This window comes from Narcine bancroftii, chromosome 1, assembly GCF_036971445.1.
Source record: "Narcine bancroftii isolate sNarBan1 chromosome 1, sNarBan1.hap1, whole genome shotgun sequence".
Taxonomy (NCBI): domain Eukaryota; kingdom Metazoa; phylum Chordata; class Chondrichthyes; order Torpediniformes; family Narcinidae; genus Narcine; species Narcine bancroftii.
In genome coordinates, this window is record NC_091469.1 from 91100911 (window position 1) to 91121934 (window position 21024).

General features: G+C 40.7%; 1 long non-coding RNA gene across 1 annotated transcript in view; it reads right to left on the reverse strand.

Moving 5' to 3' along the window:
• Positions 1-312: 312 nt before the first annotated feature.
• LOC138740123 (uncharacterized) overlaps positions 313-21024 on the reverse strand; it is a 54004-nt gene continuing 33292 nt past the window's right edge. Inside the window, exon 3 of the long non-coding RNA XR_011342707.1 lies at positions 313-497. This is a non-coding gene — a long non-coding RNA (uncharacterized lncRNA). The remainder of the gene's footprint in view (positions 498-21024) is intronic.

A 21024-nucleotide genomic window follows, 5' to 3' on the forward strand; every position in this document is an offset into this window, starting at 1 on the left:
CAACAGTGCATCTTGGCACCTCACAGTTCGGCGGGCGGCAACCTCCTTTGAAGAAGACCGCAGAGCCCACCTCTGTGACAAAAGACAAATGAGGAAAAACCCAACACTCAACCCCAACCCACCAATTTTCCCTTGCAAATGCTGCAACCATGCCTGCCTGTCCTGCATTGGACTTGTCAATCACCAACGAGCCTGCAGCAGATGTGGACATACCCCTCCATAAATCTTCATCCATGAAGCCCAAGCCAAAGAAGAGGAAGAAAGAAAGAAGAAGACATTTTTATTTAAGTGTATATCTATATGTATAGGATATGACTTCTTGTTTATTGAATTACATGACTTTGTATGTAGGATTTATATGTTAAACTCATTTAAAAATATTTTAAAAAGAAAGCTTTGGTTCCAAGTTGTCATCTCTTCTTTATTTCATTTCATCTTCTACATATTCTCTTCCTATTTTTCAGTCCAATTCCTTCTCAATTCTTCATTGATATTTCCTTCGGGGAAGAAAAAAAAAATCATTCCGATCTAAAATGCTTTTCGAGGCTCATTTTAGACACATATTACTGAGATATGCTTTGGCTATGGGGAGGCTTGAATCTTAACCAGTTGAACACTAGCTGCAACGAGTATCCAGAGTAGCAAAGTAGAGAATTGGTAAGGGATTACCCTATTCAGTTTGGTCTGCAAGGTTCTGGCAGAGTGAAGCTGCAGGCATTGCCACTATCTCCCAGTTCCAAGGATTCATGTTAGATTATGACCTCTGGTGTTGTCTGTGTAGTAAATACATGCTCTCACTGTGATGGCATGTGTGATCCCACTCATGTCCTGCTACATCCTGCCACAATGCTGGCATCGGTTACTGTAATTAACTCTGATTGAGGGCTTGAGGACAAGATTGCAGAATCAGGGTAGAATTTTGGATACATGAGAAAATAAATTGGAGGGAAATGAATGTGTGGATTACTTGGAGATCCATCATAGACTAAATAGGTGAGATGGCCTCCAAAGATATATGGGAAGGCCATGAATCTGCAGCTGGTACTGAGAGAATCAATGGGAAGAACAAAAGTTCATTGAGTTCTTTTTCACTAATATACTTGCAGCAGGTAGATGTGTCTGTGAGAGCTTTGGTACAACTCATTATTGCCCAACAAGGCATTGGTCTATTTTCAACTTGAGCACAGACTCCATTGTGCTGTGTGAAATTGCAAATATGATAAAGAGGACTGATTCAGAACAGATCTGACAGCACAAAATTAGACACCGTGAAGCAAAGTGACCCATCAGTAGCAACACAAATGTGCACCTCCCTAAATTATACTTTAAATTTAAATTTAGACATACAGCACAGTAACAGGTTCTTTCTGTCCATGAACCTGTGTCGTCCAATTACACCAAACTGACCTACACCCCTGGTACATTTTTGAACAGTAGAAGGAAACTGGAGAACTTGGAGGAAACCCATGAAGACATGGAGAGAATGTAAAACTTCTTACAGAGAGTGCTGCTATCAAACCCCAGTTGCTTGTGCGGTAACAGCATTGTCCTAACTGTAATGCTAATTGTGCAACTCTGATAACCTCATGGTCTGTCATTACCATCACTTAATGTTAATCCAGGGATTCATTGAGAATTACAAAAATGAATGTCAAGAGTTGGACTTAAAACAAAGTGCTAATGTCATGGCATTTTAACACAAGTTAATTCTGTGCTAGGAAACAAGAAAAACATACAACTGATGGAGCTCAATGGCTCAGATCAAAGTTCTGCAGCCCTACCACAGCTGGTCATGAACTGTCAGTGTGAAGTGAAGGCTTCAAGAACATCTCTGAAGATATCCAGCACAATTCTGTTGAATCATTTGTAAATAGTAAACCATAAATGACAAATTGATGACACATCTAGGCTTCTTCCTGAGAACAGCAAAAGAAGCAAGACCCTTGCCAATTAAATTGACTTCATGTGATCTGGAAAAAAAAAGAGCCTGGTATCAAAGCCAAGTCAATTTTGTTCCAGTACTGATATGCATTTTAAAACTGTCCCCATTGTTTCAGTACAAGTGATAGTTTCCTGGTATGTCCTATTCAAAATGATCAGTGCAAATCCCGTTCAGTCAATTATCAGCCAAACTACTACCAGTGAACATCTTGTTCACACTGCTATCAATTGGCAATGATTGACAAACTAATAATCTGTTTGAGCTTCACTGGGACAATAAAATTTGAGACATCATCACAGACTTGGTTAAAAGGTGAGCAAAAGAGCCAAATTCCAGAGATGAGGTAGTTCATATTAACTGATCTTTTCATGACAAAATTTCACTGAGAGACATCATGGTAAAACAGGATTTGATAGACTTACGAACAAAGACAATCTGGTGGTTAGAGTCACGTCTTACCCAAAGGATGGTCCTTGGGTAACGGGTTTGCAGAGGCAGTAGAAAAAAAGATGACTCACGGAGTTATTCGCTCCCTTTAGAAAACAAAATAACAAACCATTGCCTTCTGAGTTTTCTTTTTTTAATGCCTCTTTTCTCCCTTGGCAATATAGCAGGCAGTATACTTGTTCATTCTTTTCATCAACCACACACACAGCTGCTTTATTTTAACATTTCAAAATGTATTCAATTCAGTATACACAGTATTAGGCAAGAGCTTTAAAGATGTGCCTAGGAAAATATTTCACTATTTAAAATCCTTTCAAACTATATATTTTTAAAAAATCTATATTCACAAAGCAAAGACAGTGGCACCCAATGGGTGAGTTAAAAACTGCATAGAGAAACTAACTGGCCAAAATCATGCATTTAACAAGGAAATTCTGTACTTTTAGAAGACAAAATAAAACAACCATTGCCTTCTGAGTTTTTTTTTTCCTTTTCTGCCCCTTTCTCCTAAGCATGCTGTTATGAGCCCAGAGGACCCCAAAACCCAGCAGCAATAGAAATTTACCAAGACAAATGGTTACTTAAAGAAAGGTTGCTTTTAATTATCTTTAAACATGAAATCAGGATCAAACTTCAAATTATTACTATTAACTTAACCTAACTTAACCCTTATCTAATTCGAAGTGCATGTGTGTGTAATGTCTGTGTAAGTTCAGAAAAGTTCTTTGATTCACAGTTCAATCTCACTTCTCACTCCTCCAAGTTCACTGGTTGCAGGCAATTCTTATACTGTGCACAGAATTTAACATATATGAATTTCACCAGGCTTTGGTGCTTGAAAAGTAAATGGTTACCACTCAGGAACTTTCTTGTCAGTTTTCAGAGAGAGATTTGTTGCTTGTTGAACACCCACAACTGATTCCTTTAGATCAGCCACTTCACTGTCTTTCCATAGAAACTTGCCCCATCAGGGTTTTCCAGATGATAACCTCTGTTTCAGATCACCACAGAGTTCATTTTTGTTTCCTTTATTTCAAGTGAAACATTATGCAGCCAGCCATCTCCTCTTCTATGGACCATAAGGCCTTTGGCCAGGCCAAACTAAGAACCAGTCTTCAAAATGGGGTTTTTCCACAAGCTTGCCAGCTTATCACATTCCAGTCCCAGCTGCTACTGCTGAACTGAGGAACTCACTCACTCACTCACTCACTCACTCAGATAAAACCACATGGCCCTCTTAGAGCAGCCAACTGCACTCAGACAGACTGTGGCTCTGGACCTAATCTTCTGAGTTTGTTCATCTGTTGCTTTCCAAAACAATAATCCATTTTATTCTACAGCATGTCCAATTAACACCTACTTGTGAAGTCCTTATAGGCATTCTTCAAAGTTTTTGCAAAGGCACTCAGAGCCTGGACTGTCTGGCTTGATCAGAGCTCTGGCATTTTAAATGAGATCTCTTTTGAAGTGTTTGTATGTGACCTACACTAAAAAAAAAAAATTGCCACAATTGATCTCCTATAAAACATTTTGATATACACTATAAAGTATAACATCATCTATCACAATCCAAAGTAAAAGCTATGTTTATCACATGACCAGCACATGGTAATGGAACCTAAACACTAGTAAGATTTTTTAAATCCATAAAATATACATTAATGGTTACAACATTACAAAACCAACTGTAAAATAAAATAATCTAAGCAGTGAACAACATACATTAAGACTGACAACATAAACAATTCATTTTCCAAAGAAAACATTAAAATAGATCAGCAGTAATTCTTCTCTCACACTTACCCTTGGCAAGGTAGCAGACAGTGTGAAGAACAGGAAGGGAGGGGCTTAGGAGGTGTGCATTACCAAACTCTTTCCCACCAAAGACATTATTAAAATGACATTAAATACAAATACTTCATTGAGATAAAATTCACAAACAAAACTGAGAATGAAAATTATTTAAAAAAAATATTTTTAACTCTGTTTTACTTGTGGTTGATGGATGCCAACAATTCCAACCCCAGAATATCACTCCTGTAGTTTCTCAAAGCATTGTTCATGTCTAATCATTCAACTGCTTGATCAATGATGTTCTTTTCATTAAAATGTGAGAAAAGGGGACTTACACTAATGATAACACAATGCTCAAATTTATTCATGTTTTGTCAACAAATGGAGCAGTTGATATCTGTTGAAAGAAGACCTAGACAACATTTAGGCATGCGCTGATGAGTTGCAAGTAATATTCAAGACCCAAAGGCTTCAGGAAATGACCATCTCCCACATAAGAGGGTCTATCCATCGTCCCTCAACCTTCACTCAATGGTATTACCCTTGCTGAGCATTCCAAATTTTCAGGGGGTTCATCATTGATTAGAAACTCCGATGGGGCATTAATATAAATACTGTAGCGACATGAAAGATTTTAAAACAAACAGCCCCGATCCATAGACCTTAGCTGAAACATGAAAGACTGCAGACATTGTGAATGTAGTAAAAACACATTGAAATGCTGGAGAAACTCAGCTAGTCTTTTAGCATCATAGGAGACAAAGATATATTGTCGATGTTTCAGGCCTGAACCCTTCTTCAAGGAATAAGCAGAATGAGTCAGAATCAGGAAATTTCAGAAAGTATCAAAGACAATGCCGGCTGGGGGAGAAATCCAGACCAACAAAAGGTGTTAATTGGATGAGATAAGGGCCAACATAAGAATTTATCATGTTTGTGTGAAAGAAGACAGGAGGGAGAGACAGTGAGAGGAAAAGGCGATGGGGAAGAAGTGGGGGGGGGAGGGGTTGAGCAGGGATGGTTTTTAACGTTAGGCAGATTAGTCGATACTATACTATTCAATTGGAGGGTGTCCAATCAGGAAATAAGGTTTTGTTCCTCTAATTTGCAGGTGGTCTCAATCTGGCAGGTCATGAAACCATGGGCAAACATGTCAATAAGTAAATGGGATGGGGAATTAAAATAGGTAGTCACTGGGTAATCCACATTATTGCAGTGGACAGAGCAAAGGTTTTCAACAAATTGACCTCCCAGTCAGTGTCCTGTCTCTCTGATGTAGTGGAGACCACAGAAGGAGCACTAGTTGTAGTAGATAACAACTACAGATTTACAAGTGAAATGTTGCTTCACTTGGAAGGACAGTTTGGGGCCCTGAATGGTGGTCAAAGAGGAGGTGTGGGCTCAAGTGAACCATCTCCTTCAGTTACAGATGTAGGTTCCAAGGATACAATTAGTGGGGAGGGAGGAGTGGACAAGGGATGATGAAGGGAATGGTCCCTGAAGAAGGTGGGGAGGGGTGGGATCATGTAGTAGGTGCTGTAAATGATGGAGGATGATGTGTTGGATGAAAAGGCTCATGGGGTGGTAGATGAGGACAAAAGTAATCCTGTCCTTATTGTATGCTGGTGCGGAGGGGGCCAGGACAGATCAGTGACAATGGAGGAAATGGGAGAGAGTGCCGAATTGATGGTGGTAGAGGGAAAGCCACTTTGTTTGAAGGAGGACATCTCTGATGAACTGGTATGGAAGTTCTTATCCTGGGTGCAGATGTGGCTGAGACAAAAGGACTGAGAGGAAGGAATGGAATCTTTACAGGGGACATGGTTAGAAAATGTGTGGTAGAGGTAGCTGTTGGAGTTGGTGGATTTATGGAAGATGTCTGTCAAGAGTTTGTCTCCTGAGATGGAGAGACAGAGATTGAGAAAAGGGAAAGTGTTGCTCGAGATAGAGCAAAATTGAGGTCAGGGTGGAAGATGACAGCAAAGTGGATGAAGTCAACAAGGTCATCATGGATACATGATGCACCAAAGTAGTCATAAATATAGCAGGGGATGAATTGAGGGGCCTTACCTGTGTAGGTTTGATTCATAGATCACTCCACATAGCCAACGAAAAGGCTGGCATAGTTGGGACTCATGTGGGTAACCATGGCTACCCCTTTAACCTGATGAAAGTGGGATGAGTCAAAGAAGAAATGATTGAGATTGAGGACAAGTTTTGCTAGCCAGAGGAGTAGTGGAGGAGGGGAACTGGTTGGGTCTATTGTTCTGAAAGAAACAAAGGGCTTTGAGGCCTTCAGTATGGGGAATGGAGGTGTATAGGGATTAATGTCCATTGTAAATATGAGACAATCAAGTTCATGGAACTGGAAGTTGTTGAAGTGTGGTGTCCCAGATGTAGGTGGGGTAGGACTGAACCGGGGGAACAAAACAAAGTTGTGGTAAACGGAGACCAATTAGGTGGGACAGGGGCACATGTACATGATGGATCTGCTAGGACAACTGTTTTTTTGGATCTTGGGTAGGAGGTGGAAATGGGCAGTACAGGGTTGGGAGACAATAAGTTTGGAGGCCGTACCAGAGTCATAACCAATGGTGATGAGTCTAGAGATAGTGCATGATATAGTGTTTTGATGAGCATTGGTGGGATCCTTTTCGAGGGATAAGTAATTGGAGGTGTCTGAGAATTATCATCTGGCTTCATCCAGATAGAGGTTAATGCATGAGACTATAATACCACCACTCTTGTCTGCAGGAGAGTGTGGATGGCCAGTTGTACAGAGGGGGTGAGATTGGAATAAGTGAGGGGAGTAGTGAAGATGATATGGTTGATATCATGGTGGCAGTTAGAAATATAAAGGTCCTGAGCAAGCAGAACACCAGAACAAGGTCTTCATGAGGTGGAAGAAGTTTTAAAGCAGGAGAAGGGATCTGTAGTGGGTGGTTGAGAATCATGGTTGTGGAAGTGGGTATGGCGACAGATCCACTGGAAGAAGAGTGCGACTGTGGAGCTCATAAAGTTGTGGGCAACGGGAGATGAAGTTGAGGTCTCTACTGAGGATAGAGTGTTCAGTCTCCAAGAGGGGAACTTCAGAGGTGATGGTGATGACCATGCTGTGGTTAAGCGGAGGTTCAGTGAGGTGAAGGGTGTCGACAAGGGGAGGAGGATAGGGTGGATTAGCATGTGAAGGGTAAGAAGTGTCCAATGGAGGGTGGAGCCATTAGAAATGTCAGAGGATGGAGAGAGAGAGGTCCTTGCATTCCTGGATCCAGGGTGGAAGTTTGTGACAGAGGCATCCATAGCTCGGTTCTGTACGTTGCTGAGCTCAGGATCTAAGTTCATGTCGGAGGTCACCGGGGCCAAGGCAGAGACCTGTGTCAGGAGCTCTGTCCTGTAGGTCAGAAGCTAGGTCCAGTAAACCACCAGGGCCAGAGTGGAGACCCATGTGGGAGGTCACTGAGGGACACAAGTTTCAGATCCTCAATGGATGCCAGGCGTTCATAGCAGTTGAATGTGTAGATTCTAACTACCTACCAAATATAAGGCACAAGTCAAGAAACAGAAATATTTTCACCTCAATGACTATAACTTCAATGTCTCAATATGTTCAACACCTTCCAGGAGAAATGAGCTTGCAAAATTGGCACCCCATCACTCACCACTTCTTCCATCATCTGCACACGATGACTGTAGTGGAATTATTTTTCTTGGCTGTTTCTGAATTTGCAACCCCTGTCTCCAGAAAGGACAAGAGCAACAGGTGCAAAGCAATACCACCGCCTTCATGATACTCTCTCAGTAACACATTGTTCCTGGATGGGAATATCCTGATGAAGGGCTTAAACCCAAAACTTTGGTTATACCTTTGCTATATAAACTACACTGTTTGACCTGCTGAGGTTCTCCAGCATTATGTTCATACTTCAACCACGATGCTCGAAAAGTATGAATAATCCTTTACATCTTAGAGTGTGAATCCTGGAGGTATATACTCTAGAGCACTGAATGAGTAACTCCACCACGACAACTGTGGTGGTTCAAAAATTTGATCTCTCACCATTTTCTCACTGTCAACAGAGAAGCCATGCTCAATTGTGAATCACTCAAATTCCCACGCTTAAATAAATGAACAGAAACAGAAATGTCCTTTCTGCTTTGTAATTCTTCAGTTTTCTTTTTAAAGTAACTTTTTAAGGGCTTGACAAAGAGGACTCTTATTTTTGGAAGAAGTATGCCAGATTATATAACACATCCCAATGAGGATACAGAAATAACAGGAACACAGAGCACACCAGCCACAGGCAAACTGTTCGTTATATATTTATCCAGCACTGCTCATAAACTTGGTTGTGCAGCCGCATTGACTTCTGATGGATTGGATCCCAAATGACAACCATTATAATTATGTCAAAATTATTGTTGAGGAATGATTCCCAAAGGGAAAAAATGACAGATGTACTGTTTATTTATCTGCAAATGTACAAAACAAAATTGTCAATGGAGATTAACTTCAACTCAACAAAAACTTTTTGTGACATGATCTAGCTTCTTCTATAAGCCCTCAAGCTATACTGTGGAAGAATCTCAACTTCGATCCCTTTCCTGTCTTTATGGCTGTTGATGCCCAAGCAGGTGGCACAGAGAACAAGATAATTCTCCTGAGCCTCCGTGACTGAACGTGTCAAAATATTCTGAGCTAGTGGACTAATTTGTTGTGTTAAGAAATATATTGAATTCAGTTTCTAATCACCAAATATGAGATTAACATGGTTGAACACTAGTTTTTGGCACATTTCAGGATGGATACGGAGCCTTTGCAGAGGCTATAACATAGAATAATCAGGATATTTTGAAGATTAGGGAGTATTAGCTCAAAAGATGGGTTGGACAAACTTGGATTATTTTGTTTGGAGCATTAGAGGTTGATAGAAGGTCTAAGGTCATGAGAGGCATAGAAAGAGTAGATAAAATGAGCTTTGTGTATGAGTGTCAAATACTAGAAGGTCTGGTTAAGAGATGTGCAAGCAGAAGTTTTTTTTTAAAACAGAGTGAGTGGTACTGCTTAATGCACATTGCCAAGGGAGAGGGTAGTGGAAGCACATATGATAATGACACTAAAGAGACATTTAGCAGCCACAATAACATACAAGGAATGGAGGGACATGGATCATATGTGGGCAGAATAGAATTAGTTTAATTTGGCATATTGGTCAGTGCAGACATCATGGGATGTCTTATTCTTGATCTGCCTGTTTTAGGTTTGAAATAAGATCCCATTTAAAGGTCTCAAGAGGGAATCGTTGAAAGGTTAGCTAATTGCAAATATTTTGTTTCCAACTCTTGTCTTAAAAATTACATAATGAATACACTACCAACTGCTGTACTTTGGAAATTTTTGACAATCCTAATTATAACAGGAAAAGATAACTCCAGTTACAGTAGATATATCTAAAATGTTTAACCCAATGGAGATTCGAGATGGACCCATGTGCATGTGAAGCAACATGACCAAAGCAATGTGCACCAATGGAGCAGATCAAAGTGTTGCAGTCCCAACAAATCGAATCAGGAATGCGAATTAATGATTAAGCAGTTCACACAAAACAGCTCAGAATATTCACGGTTGTCTGATTCCAGAACAAGAATCTTGGTCTAAATTTCAGCAAGACCAAGGATTTTAAGTAGGAGTTAGCTGAGGGACCATGGACCAGACTTTATTCGTGAGACAGTGGTGCAAATGATAAAAAGCAACTAGCTCCATTATATTCTTCTGATGAGTTATTGCGTACTTCCAACTAAATTTTTGTCTTTTGATTTACTGATTCAGCAATTTTGTTCCATGAACCTTTATTTTCAAATCATCAATTAAAAAGAGGATTTTTTTTTCAATGTTTGTATAACATTTTGAATGATCTAGTTATTACCATGAGGCTGTTTGTGGAACTATAAGACCATAAGATACTGCAACAGAAATAGCCTATTCAACCCATCGAGTGTACTCCACCATTTAATCAAGAGCTGATGCATTTTCCCCACTCAGTCCCATGCCCAGCCTGATATCCATAACCTTTGATAACCAAAGATCAACAGCTCATTATTGCTGGAGTCTTCTTATCCATGGTCAGCTGCATAAGTGGTCACCCAATCATATTGTCAGAGGAAATCGCTTTCAGGCAGACAGATTGTTTGCTAGGTTCTCTTCAATGTGAACATATGTTTTGGCCCATATCTAAATGGACTTGATTTTATTAAATGAGACTTACAGTAACAACAACATTTAACAATATTTATCATACCAAACATTTGATGCTCAATTTGCTTCAACGTGAAGCATATTTATCTAACTGGTCTTGATTTTACTTGAAGGTACCTTCAGCGCCAAAACATTTGTAACATATCTTTGCTTCCTATGAATGCTGTTTCACCTGTTGAGTTCCCCAAGCACTTTTGTGTATTAAATTACAATCACAGTATCTGCAAGCTTTCTTGTTTAATTTGATTTTACTTTACTAGATTTAAAACAATCGCATCATTTAACCATATTTATCATCAGAAATATTTCCTGCAAATACATATTTTCAATTATAATCAAATGATTTGTTTTAAAAGTCAATGATAGCTTACATTTCCCCCTACATGACACTTAAGTATCATGCTGATTGTGGTCTGATTCAAACAAATTGAGTTCAGAAAGCCCCTTCATCAAGTTCTCAAGCATTGACCTCAAGAAGGTTTCATGAATTTGATTGAGAGTCATTAAAAACTTTTGAGAAAACCTTAAGGATCAAAATTAAGGGCGGACCTTGCCAATGCTGTTGGTGCACTGAGGAGGCTGAAACACAAAAGTTTGCAGACACTGTGATTGTTGCAAAAACACCGAAATGCAGGTCTCGCAAGGTCCATAGCAGGTAAAAATATAAAACTGACATTTTGGGCTGAGCCCTTCTACAATATGTTTCCCCATATCCAAAATGCTTAGGACAGGATATTTTTTGATTATTGGGGTTTTTTTCGGTTATTAGAACAATGGCTTTAAGAAGCAGAATACTTGTATCAGTGGTTAAACAACAACAAAAAAAACAATGGAAGGCTTTTCGAGCATGAAATAATGTTTAATATGATCCAGAAAACAACTTGATCTCTGCTTAAAATAAATGTAGCACCAAACACTAGAAATTCTCCTCGATGGCTTTCACTGCACCACAAAAAAGTTTGTTTTTTGGATCTTTTCAGTATTCAGAACTTCAGATATGGGGGAATATACTGCAAAAGGCTAGGGGGAGGAAAAAGGACCAGCAGACAAAAGGTGATAATTCAATATGATAAGAGTACAAGAGAGAGAAAAGATGAGAATTGATTTGTGGAGGGACTATTTTATTTGGCTCTATGAAAAGAGAAAGAGAGAAAAGGGGAGAGGGAGAGAGAGAGAGAGTCAGACAGACAGACACAGATAGACAAACAGACACAGACAGACAGACAGGGGTAGATGAAAGGAGACATGGGGAAAGATGGGGGAGGGGCTGGGAGGCTAAGAGAAACTGGAGAAGACAATGTTAATGCCACCTGGGTGGAGGATGCCCAGACGGAAGATGAGGATTGTTCCTTCAATTTGCGGGTGGTCTCAGTCTGATAGTGCATGAGGTTGTGTACAGACATATTGGCATTAAAATATGATGGGGATTTGATATGGATAGCCACTGAGAGAACAACTCTATTGCAGTGAACAGAGCCAAGGTGCTCCACAAAGCAAACTTCCAGTCTGCCTCCAATCTCTCTGATGTACAGAAGACCACCATAGGAGCACTGGATGCAGTAGATGACCCAATGTCCACTGCAGATTCACAAGTCAAATGTTGCTTCACTTGGAATGTCTGTTTGAGGCCACAAATGGTGGTGAGGGAGGAGGTGTGGATGCAAGTGGATCACCTCTTACATCTCCAGGTATTATATAGTCAGGATAATGTAAACTATTTTGTAACCATGTAAGAATACACCCTTCCCACTCTAGTAATTGTAATTCCCCAGTGTGTGTGTGTGTGTGTGTGTGTGTGTGTGTGTGTGTGTGTGTGTGTGTGTGTGTGTGTGTGTGTGTGTGTGTGTGTGTGTGTGTGTGTGTGTGTGTCATTTCTGATAGACCAATATTGAAGTTTTGAAGGCCGTATCTGCTTTATCCTCTCTGGCCATCCTTGGATTACTTGTTGAGAAAGCATTTGCAACACATCATCCTTACTGCTTTCTTCTCTGATCTAGCTTAATTTCTTATTGGTCATACTGACGAGATGATGTATCTTGATCCTTATATCTTCCATTTCATATTTTTCATTTGGAGAAAGTTGTGACAAAGTATCAGCAAGCACCATCCCTTTGCCTGGTATGTATTTTAAGTCAAAGTCATAGCATTGTAGTCATAGAATTAATCTCTGCAGTTTAGCTGGTGCCTTGTTTAGGTTCTTTTTCTGGATGTGTTCCAGTGGATGATGATCATTTTCCACTATAAACTTTCTTCCATACAGAAACTTGTGAAACTTTTTGCATCCATATACGATCGCCAACAGCTCTCTCTCAATATCGGCATATCTGGTCTCTGCTTTTGTTAGTGCTTTTGAGGCAAAAGTAATTGGCTTTCCTTCTTGTATGAATGCTTGTCTTGGGTAAACTTGTACCTCTCACTTTGTTCGTTTTAGATTGGTCACAGTGTTTGAGCTACCGAAAGAAAATAGACACACACACCGAGAGCACTTCAGTTTATACAAATGTTTATTTCAAATTCAAAAGCTGACTTCAAACTTCAATATGCAATCCCTTCCCAACTATACTTATCAATGCCTGGACTGGTCCCAACTGCCGAAGCGAGGCCACGACTGCACACTTGTAGTAGGTTGTCAGGGTGCATATTAGGTGCAGCTTCTCCACCTCCCCCAACTGGGACTTTGGCTGGACTCTAGAAGTTCTTCTTCTTGCTGAGAGATGTTGCCACCTCTCGGAGAGTCTCAAACTTTAGTAGAAGGACCATGACTTAAATTACCCAAAAACTGCTTACCCAAGCACCTATTCCCAGCACAGCAAGAAAGATAACATAATTTTCAGCTTATCACTTTGAATACAATGGTTTATTTTGCATCAAGGCTAGGCCTCTGACAGTCTGTGACCAAAACAAGCAGGAAGATTAAATGTTCTTGGTACACAGATGTCCTTTCTTCAGATAACAGCATCTCTGGCCCCTCAGCGAAATTTAGCTTATGTCTGCTGATTCTAAAAAACAAGCAGGCTCTCAGCCTTGTAGAAGCAAAGGCTGCTAAAGTTAAAAAAAAACACAGTTAGAATCTTCCATTACAATCCTGCACCAAGGCCTCTGTTAGTTGCATCTACTTGCGATTTAGTTTTTTTTTCTCTCTATCATATTATCTCCACTCCACTTCTCTGCATATTATTTCCTTGAGCTGGTCAAAACTTCTCTGATGTGATGGTGACCACTGAATTCTCTGATGTTTGCTGTGTAGTCTGACATATGTGGTATGAAGAAACTCATATTTTGGACCAACCCAAGGAAACTTCCGAGTTCCTTTTTGTCCTTTGGGTGCTCCATCTCGGCAATGGCTTTAACCTTCTCTAGGCTTGGCTTTACCCCATCAGGAGTGTGCACCATTCTGAAGAATTGGCATTCTTTCTCTTTTATAATGCATTTGTCTGCATTCTGTTTAATTCCAGCTCCTTTTGTTCTCTCCATGGCCTCATGTAGATGAAGATCATGAGCTTTTCCATCTCTGCCAAAAAATCTGGATGTCGACCGCAATGCCAACAGCAATTTTACACCCTCTGTAGGTCTCATCAATCTTTTGTTAGGACATGTCCTGGCTCACCTTTAGGTAGTCGCAGGAACTTGTAATGACAAAATGGAGTATTGAACATTCTTAGTAGTGTTGACTCATCATCTAGTTTCACATTCCAGTATCCATTCTTTGCATCTAGCTTGCTGTAGAATTTGGATCTGTAAGTTCTGCTGTGATGTCTTCTAGTGTCAGTATTGGGTAGTGACCCCCTTTTTTTTTGCTTGATTTAAGTCTTTAGGGTCCAGACACATTCTCAAGTGACCATTTGGTTTTCCTTTGACCACTATGGAATTTACCCAGTCAGTCAGCTCAGTCACTTTGACTCTGACTTGCATCCTTTCCATGTCTTTAGTTCTTGCTCCAGCTTCTTATTAAGCTCTAGTGGTACTTTCCTTGGAACAGGGATAGCAGGTTTGCAGTTTGGATCCAATATAATTATCAGAGCAATGCAGATACATGCTCATGAGTTCAGCCTTGTTTGTGACTAGAGGTCAATTCTCCAATGGAGTGTCTCTGTAGATGCCAAGGGGAAGATTGGTGGAAATGGAGCAATCGATGAGGAAGTCACAGAGGGAGGTCCCTGTAGAAGGTGGAGAGGGGAGAATGTGCCTGGTGGTGGGATCACAAAGTAGGTGGCAGAAAAAATAGAGGATGATAAGCTGGATGAGGAGGCTAGTGAGGTGGTAGGTGAGGACAAGGGGAATCCTGTCCTTGTTGTATATGGGGCAGAGGGGGCCTGAGCAGATGTGTGGGTAATAAAGGATATGCAGGTAAAGAATGCATTGATGGTGGTAGAGGGGAAGGCTCAATTATTTGAAGAAGGAGGACATTTCTGATGACCTGGCATGGATAAATTCATCCTGGTAAAAGATTTGATGGAGACAGAGGATTTGAGAGAAAGGAATGGAATCCTTACATAGGATAGGATGTGAAGAGGTAAAGTCAATGTAGCTGTGTACGCTGATGCCAACATAAACAGTTAACAGCTTAAGATGTTAAGGGAATAAATGAGACAGGTTTCCCCAAACTTACTCCAATGACCAATGTGGGATTTGCAGTGAGGTACAATATATGAAAAGATAAATACAACAAATTGTGACACACACTCTGCATTTGCTCTTTTCTTCAAGTCAGTAAATAATTAGCCACCAATTATTAAGAAGAAGGTGATATATAGACTTGATTTTTAAAAAAATTCTGTGGCATTGCAATCCGTATTTTAAATTGAATGCATGTTCAAGTCAAGGATAAATTTAATGTTATTGCTGTGTACATAAATCTGAGCATGCTTCCTATAGTCTAACCAAGCTCATCATCTTAAAGTGAGAGAAATAATCAGACTGTGGATTGAAAACAAAATGATTATTGTTGTCAGATCTGTACCTTATTTTCTCATGAAATTCAAGCACAAGGTAAATGTTGGTGAACATGTCAGCCATTTGAGCCAAACCATCCTTGCTAAATGGAAACAATAGATCATTGTAAATCTAACATAGCAACCCGAAACAAATCATCTTTTTAAAATAATAGAAAGGTATTCCAAATGTGTGTTCTTGCAGATAATGTTCTAATTTAAACTTCCTTGAATGCTGCAACATATGAAGGTGATCATTTCTAATTCTTTTATCATGAGAGTTTCATTTAGCCTCATGCCTCATCAGTGATAGCTTTAAAATGAGTGAACTAAAGTGCTAGAGAAATTCAGCAGGTCACGTAGCATCGCGAGGAAGTAAAATGCAATCAATGCTTTGGGCATAAGTTCTTCCTCAGGAGCTTTGAAAATCAGACTAACAGCTGAATATAAAGTGGGGAGGGGGCAGGGTGCAAGGGAAGGAACACAGGGAAATAAGTAATTGGAGTATCCAGGTAGGAGTGTAGAAGCGAAAGAAGTGAGATGATGGAAAGACAGGAGAAGGTCAAGAAAGATAACTCTTTGATAGGAGAAGGGGTGGGGACTGGAGGAATTGAGACAGAAGGATTGAGGAAAGAGAGAGTTTGGGGGAGGGCTCTACAGACATTTCAGATAAATACAGTGGAATGAAGAAAAGGAGATGTATGTTTATTTTAACATGCATGTGGTGAACACGTTTTACAAAGCACTATCAGGATACTAATGTTCAATGTCATGCTGATTTAAAAATAAACTCATTAAATGAAGACACAGTGGGATAATGCAAACATAGAAAATGGAAATAAAGAAAACGACTGAAGATCTTAATCCAGGATTAGATGGGCAAATGGTGCAGGTAATCATTACTTGACAACAGAGGTTGAAAACATAAAGGATTGGATTACCTCAGCAACATCAGGGTCAACAACTTAACCTTCTAAAGTAGAGCTCTGACAGGTGGAATTACACTGTGTGATAACGGTGAAACAAAAATGCAGCATCACATAGTAAAATTTTCTCTGTTGAAATTGTATTATGTGCATAATGAGGTGAAGCTCTATTAAAGTTAATTTTTCAAGAGCTCTATTACTTTGTTAAAAGTATTGGCACTGCAGCACCACATAAGAGTACAATAGCCTTAGATAAACTCAAAATTCCATCAATAAGCTGAATTCTGAATCATTCTGATCTTTGTAAAATCTGAAGGCAGTCAAAATAATTATTGAATTGAAAAAAATGGGATTATTTAAAGAAAAAACATATCCTGTATGAAATTTACAGCACAGTGAAAGGCTATTAGTCCCATTGAATATATGCAGTAAAACCCTTGGTATCCTCTCTTCTCTTTGGCTTGGCTTCGCGGACAAAGATTTATGGAGGGGGTAAATGTCCACGTCAGCTGCAGGAATTGGTAATTGACAGATATGTGAATTTTCTGGTTATTTGAGATTGCATGTTGTGTGATTGCTAAACTAATGGAGAGATGAGTCAATTTTAAACCCATATATTTTACCTATTTATTTTCTGTGATTTGTTTGCCAGTTAACTGAAGCTGTCAGTGGCTTCAATTCAGGATAACAGGGATTTTAATGTACCTGCAAATTAAAAATGTTTTAGACTGTTTCCATAACATAACCTCAGTCCAAATGTGGCACTGAAGATCTATGACCTAGAGTTAGCTGTACCTATCAGCAAATACTTCCAGTGCATTTACACAACTGGTCACCAATCAACAATGTGGAAAGGCACCCAGCTAAGTATTGTCCACTAAACGCAAAAGATATCCAATTGGGCTAATTGCCACCTGATCAGTCAAATCATCAGCCAAGTGATGGAAACTATCACTGAAAATATCCAGTGGCATTCACATGTCAAGAATTTTGGCACCAATGCTTAATTTGGGCTTTGCTAGGACCACAAGTAACTGCTTTTGACAATAAAGCAGCATTTGACCAAATGGCATGAATGTGCCTTTGCAAAATTGAAGTTAATGGGCACTGAAGGTAAAAGATTGAAGTTTAAGATTCAAGATGCTTTTATTGTAATGTAATAAAACAGATGCAATATGATACAATAAAGCAGACAAAGATTCAGCCATCAGCAGAAATTGCCCAGTGCCCCTTTGTAGTATGAATAAAACTCTTACGACTGGAGGGAGAACAAACAATTTTATTTTCTTATAAATAAGGGTAGGGTCTCAGTAGTCTTCAGAAGGGTTCTGCCCCTCTTGACAATATTAAACATAAATGCCACAGAGCACTGGTCAGTGAGGAGCATAAATTTCCTTACCAGCCAACTAGCATCTCCAGTGCCTCATGGCTACTACAATAGCTTGAGGCTCCTTTTCTGCAGAGCTCGTGGCCTTGCAATGTCCAAGAAAAGATTGTAACTGACCTGCCCTCCTGGTTGAGGGTAGCGGCCAGGTCTACGTCTGAAGCATTGCTTTCCATTTGGAAAGGTATATTCTCATCCACCACATGCATGGCAGCTTTTGTAATGTGATTCTGGAGGTAGTTAAAAGACGTTTGGGCTTAAGCCAAGAGGGGGAAAATAGTGGCATTTATCATCATATTGAGGGATCCACTCGGCATAATATGAGAAAAAACCCCAGACATCTCGCCAAAGCCTTTATGGTCCTGGGAATGGGGAGGTCTAACAGGGGGTGCAGCCTATCAAGATTGGTGTCAATGATGTCATTCTCCACCACGTAGCCAAGGTTGGCCAGACATTTAGTCCTGAACACAGTATTTTTAGAATAATTGAGGTTCAGGGATTTTGCTGCATCGAGAAATCTATGGAGGTTGGTGTCATGGTCTTCCAAGGTATGATGGACAAAGATAGTGATATTATCAAGGTAGGAGAAGGTAGCCTTCAACACATAATCATCCACCATTCTGTCCATCTGCTTCTGGAAGATTGAAACCACATTAGTAAGACCGAAAGAGACCCTTCAGAATTGACAGAAATGACCATTAGCCTCAAATGCCATATATGGATGGTCCTCAGAATGGATTGGCAGCTGATGATAAACAGCTTTCAGGTCAATGGTCGAATAGATGCGATAATGCGTAATATCATTCATCATGTCTGAAATTCGAGGGAGGAGGTATGCGTCCAGGAGTGTGTTCTGATTAATGGTTTGGGTAGTCAATTTCTAGCCTGTACAGGTTTTCCCCTTTTACCATTAACACTTGTGCTCTCCACAAGCTGGTGCTAGCTTCGATGATACCTTCATCGAACAGATATTATGTCTCAGACTATATGAAATATCGCCCTGCTGTGCTATATCTCCTGCTCTTGGTAGCAATAAGTTTGCAGTCCGAGGACAGATTCGGGAAGAGAGGTTGGGGGAGTCGATATTCATTGTGGTGAGGCTGCATGTGAGTTCTGATTTTAGAGCCCCCCCCCCATCCCGAACAGTTATGGTGGGAGGGGGACCACAATACTCCAAGGTCATGCTTTTAAGGTGACACAGGAAGTCCAGATGCAACAATACCAGAGCACACAATTCATCAAGTACATACAGGTGTATCTTACAAAATTCCCCCCTTCAACCAACAAATGTACTATACAATGTTGTTGAATACACATAGATTGTGAATGGGATGCAAGGAATATGCGATAATTGGAAGGACACATCTTTAGGTTGTATTCCTGCACAGTCTGTGAGTCTATGAAGGTTACAGTAGAGCCTGAGTCAATTAGGCATTTAGTGGAAAGTCCATTTACCTTGACAATCACTATGGAGTTGCTGAGCTGGTGAGGTCTGTCCTGATCTAGAACCATTGAAACTAGGACCCCAGAGACGCCATACCCCTCACTTGAGTGGCCCCTACAGTCCTGGGTTGTCTGTAGGTAAGGTGGTGTGGACATCATGGCACAGCAATATGGCCACCCTCCTTCCTCCTCCTCTGATGAAACCACCGAGTTTGAAGTTGAATCATGGCAAAATGGCCACTGAGCCTTTTTGCACTGTTTCCTCACTGCCACTGCCACCATTCATTGGTGTGTAGCGCAGCAAGTGGGTTTGGGTGAATTTGGGGCAGACGGCTTGGGGCTGGAGTCGGATCCAAGAGCAGTGCAGGCTGTGGACTTCCCTTGGCTTCCCCTCGTGCCTCAAACCCTTGACCAGTGTCCTTTCTTGCCACAGCTAGAACACACTGAGTATTTAGCCAGACAGTGAGATTGGGTTTGCTGGCTCTTGCTGCTAAAAAAAAAACATTCCCTAGCATGGGAAGCAGCAGCCGTTGGGGCTGGGGGTAGCGGGAGCAGCCGTTCCTTGGAAGGGTTCACCTGGGTGAGCAAGTTCACTAGCTTCGAGGTTGTCGTTCTCGAGCTTGGCCTGTTCCAATGATTTGGCCAATTCAATGTGACTAGCCAAGTCCTTCTTACCTGACTCGAGCAGTCGCTGCCTCATGTTCCTCAAGCGGACGCCCGCAACTAGAGTGTCCTGCTTCCATTCTTCTTCACAAACACAGCCACTTCATACCTGCACTTCTTGGCAAGTGTCCACAAATCCAGCAGGTAGTCTTCAACGGTCTCTCCTGGCCATTGGCGACATAGAGCAAGATGGTGCCTCGCTAGGACCTAATTATAACCATAACCATATAACCACTTACAGCACAGAACAGGCCAGTTCGGCCCTACTACTCCATGCCATAACAAATTCCCACCATCCTAGTCCCACTGACCAGCACCCGGTCCATACCCCTCCAGTCCTCTCCTCTCCATGTAACTATCTAGTTTTTCCTTAAATGTATTCAATGATCCCGCCTCAACTACGTCTGCCGGAAGCTCATTCCACATCCCTACCACCCTTTGCATAAAGCAATTTTCCCTCATGTTCCCCTTATAATTTTCCCCCTTCAATCTTAAACCATACCCTCTAGTTTGAATCTCCCCCACTCTTAATTGAAAAAGCCTATCCACATTTACTCTGTCTGTCCCTTTTAAAATCTTAAACACCTCTATCAAGTCCCCCCTCAATCTTCTACGCTCCAGAGAAAAAAGCCCTAGTCTGCACAACCTTTCCCTGTAACTCAAACCTTGAAATCCTGTCAACATTCTTGTGAACCTTCTCTGTACTCTCTCTATTTTGTTTATATCTTTCCTATAATTTGGTGACCAAAACGGTACACAGTACTCCAAATTTGCTTCACCAATGCCTTGTACAATTTCATCATAACCTCCCTACTCTTGAATTCAATACTCCGATTTATGAAGGCCAACATTCCAAATGCCTTCTTCACCACACCATCTACCTGAGTATCAGCCTTGAGGGTACTATTTACCATCACTCCTAAATCCCTTTGTTGCTCTGCACATCTCAATAGCCTACCATTTAATGCATATGACCTATTTAGATTTGCCTTTCCAAAATGTAACACCTCACACTTATCTGTATTAATTTTGTGACTTCAGTACTGTGCTTTCAAAGCCTCGATAGCAGCATCATATGTAGTTCAGTCCCTGATGACTATATACCTTTCATTCCTACCCTTGAATTGAGTGTGGACCATTTGAGTTCATCGGTGTGGAAGATGTCTCTGGTCACGTTCAGGTAGGCCTGGAAGCAGTCTAGCCAGTACGTGACATCTCAGCAGCATTCCTGGCTTGAGCAA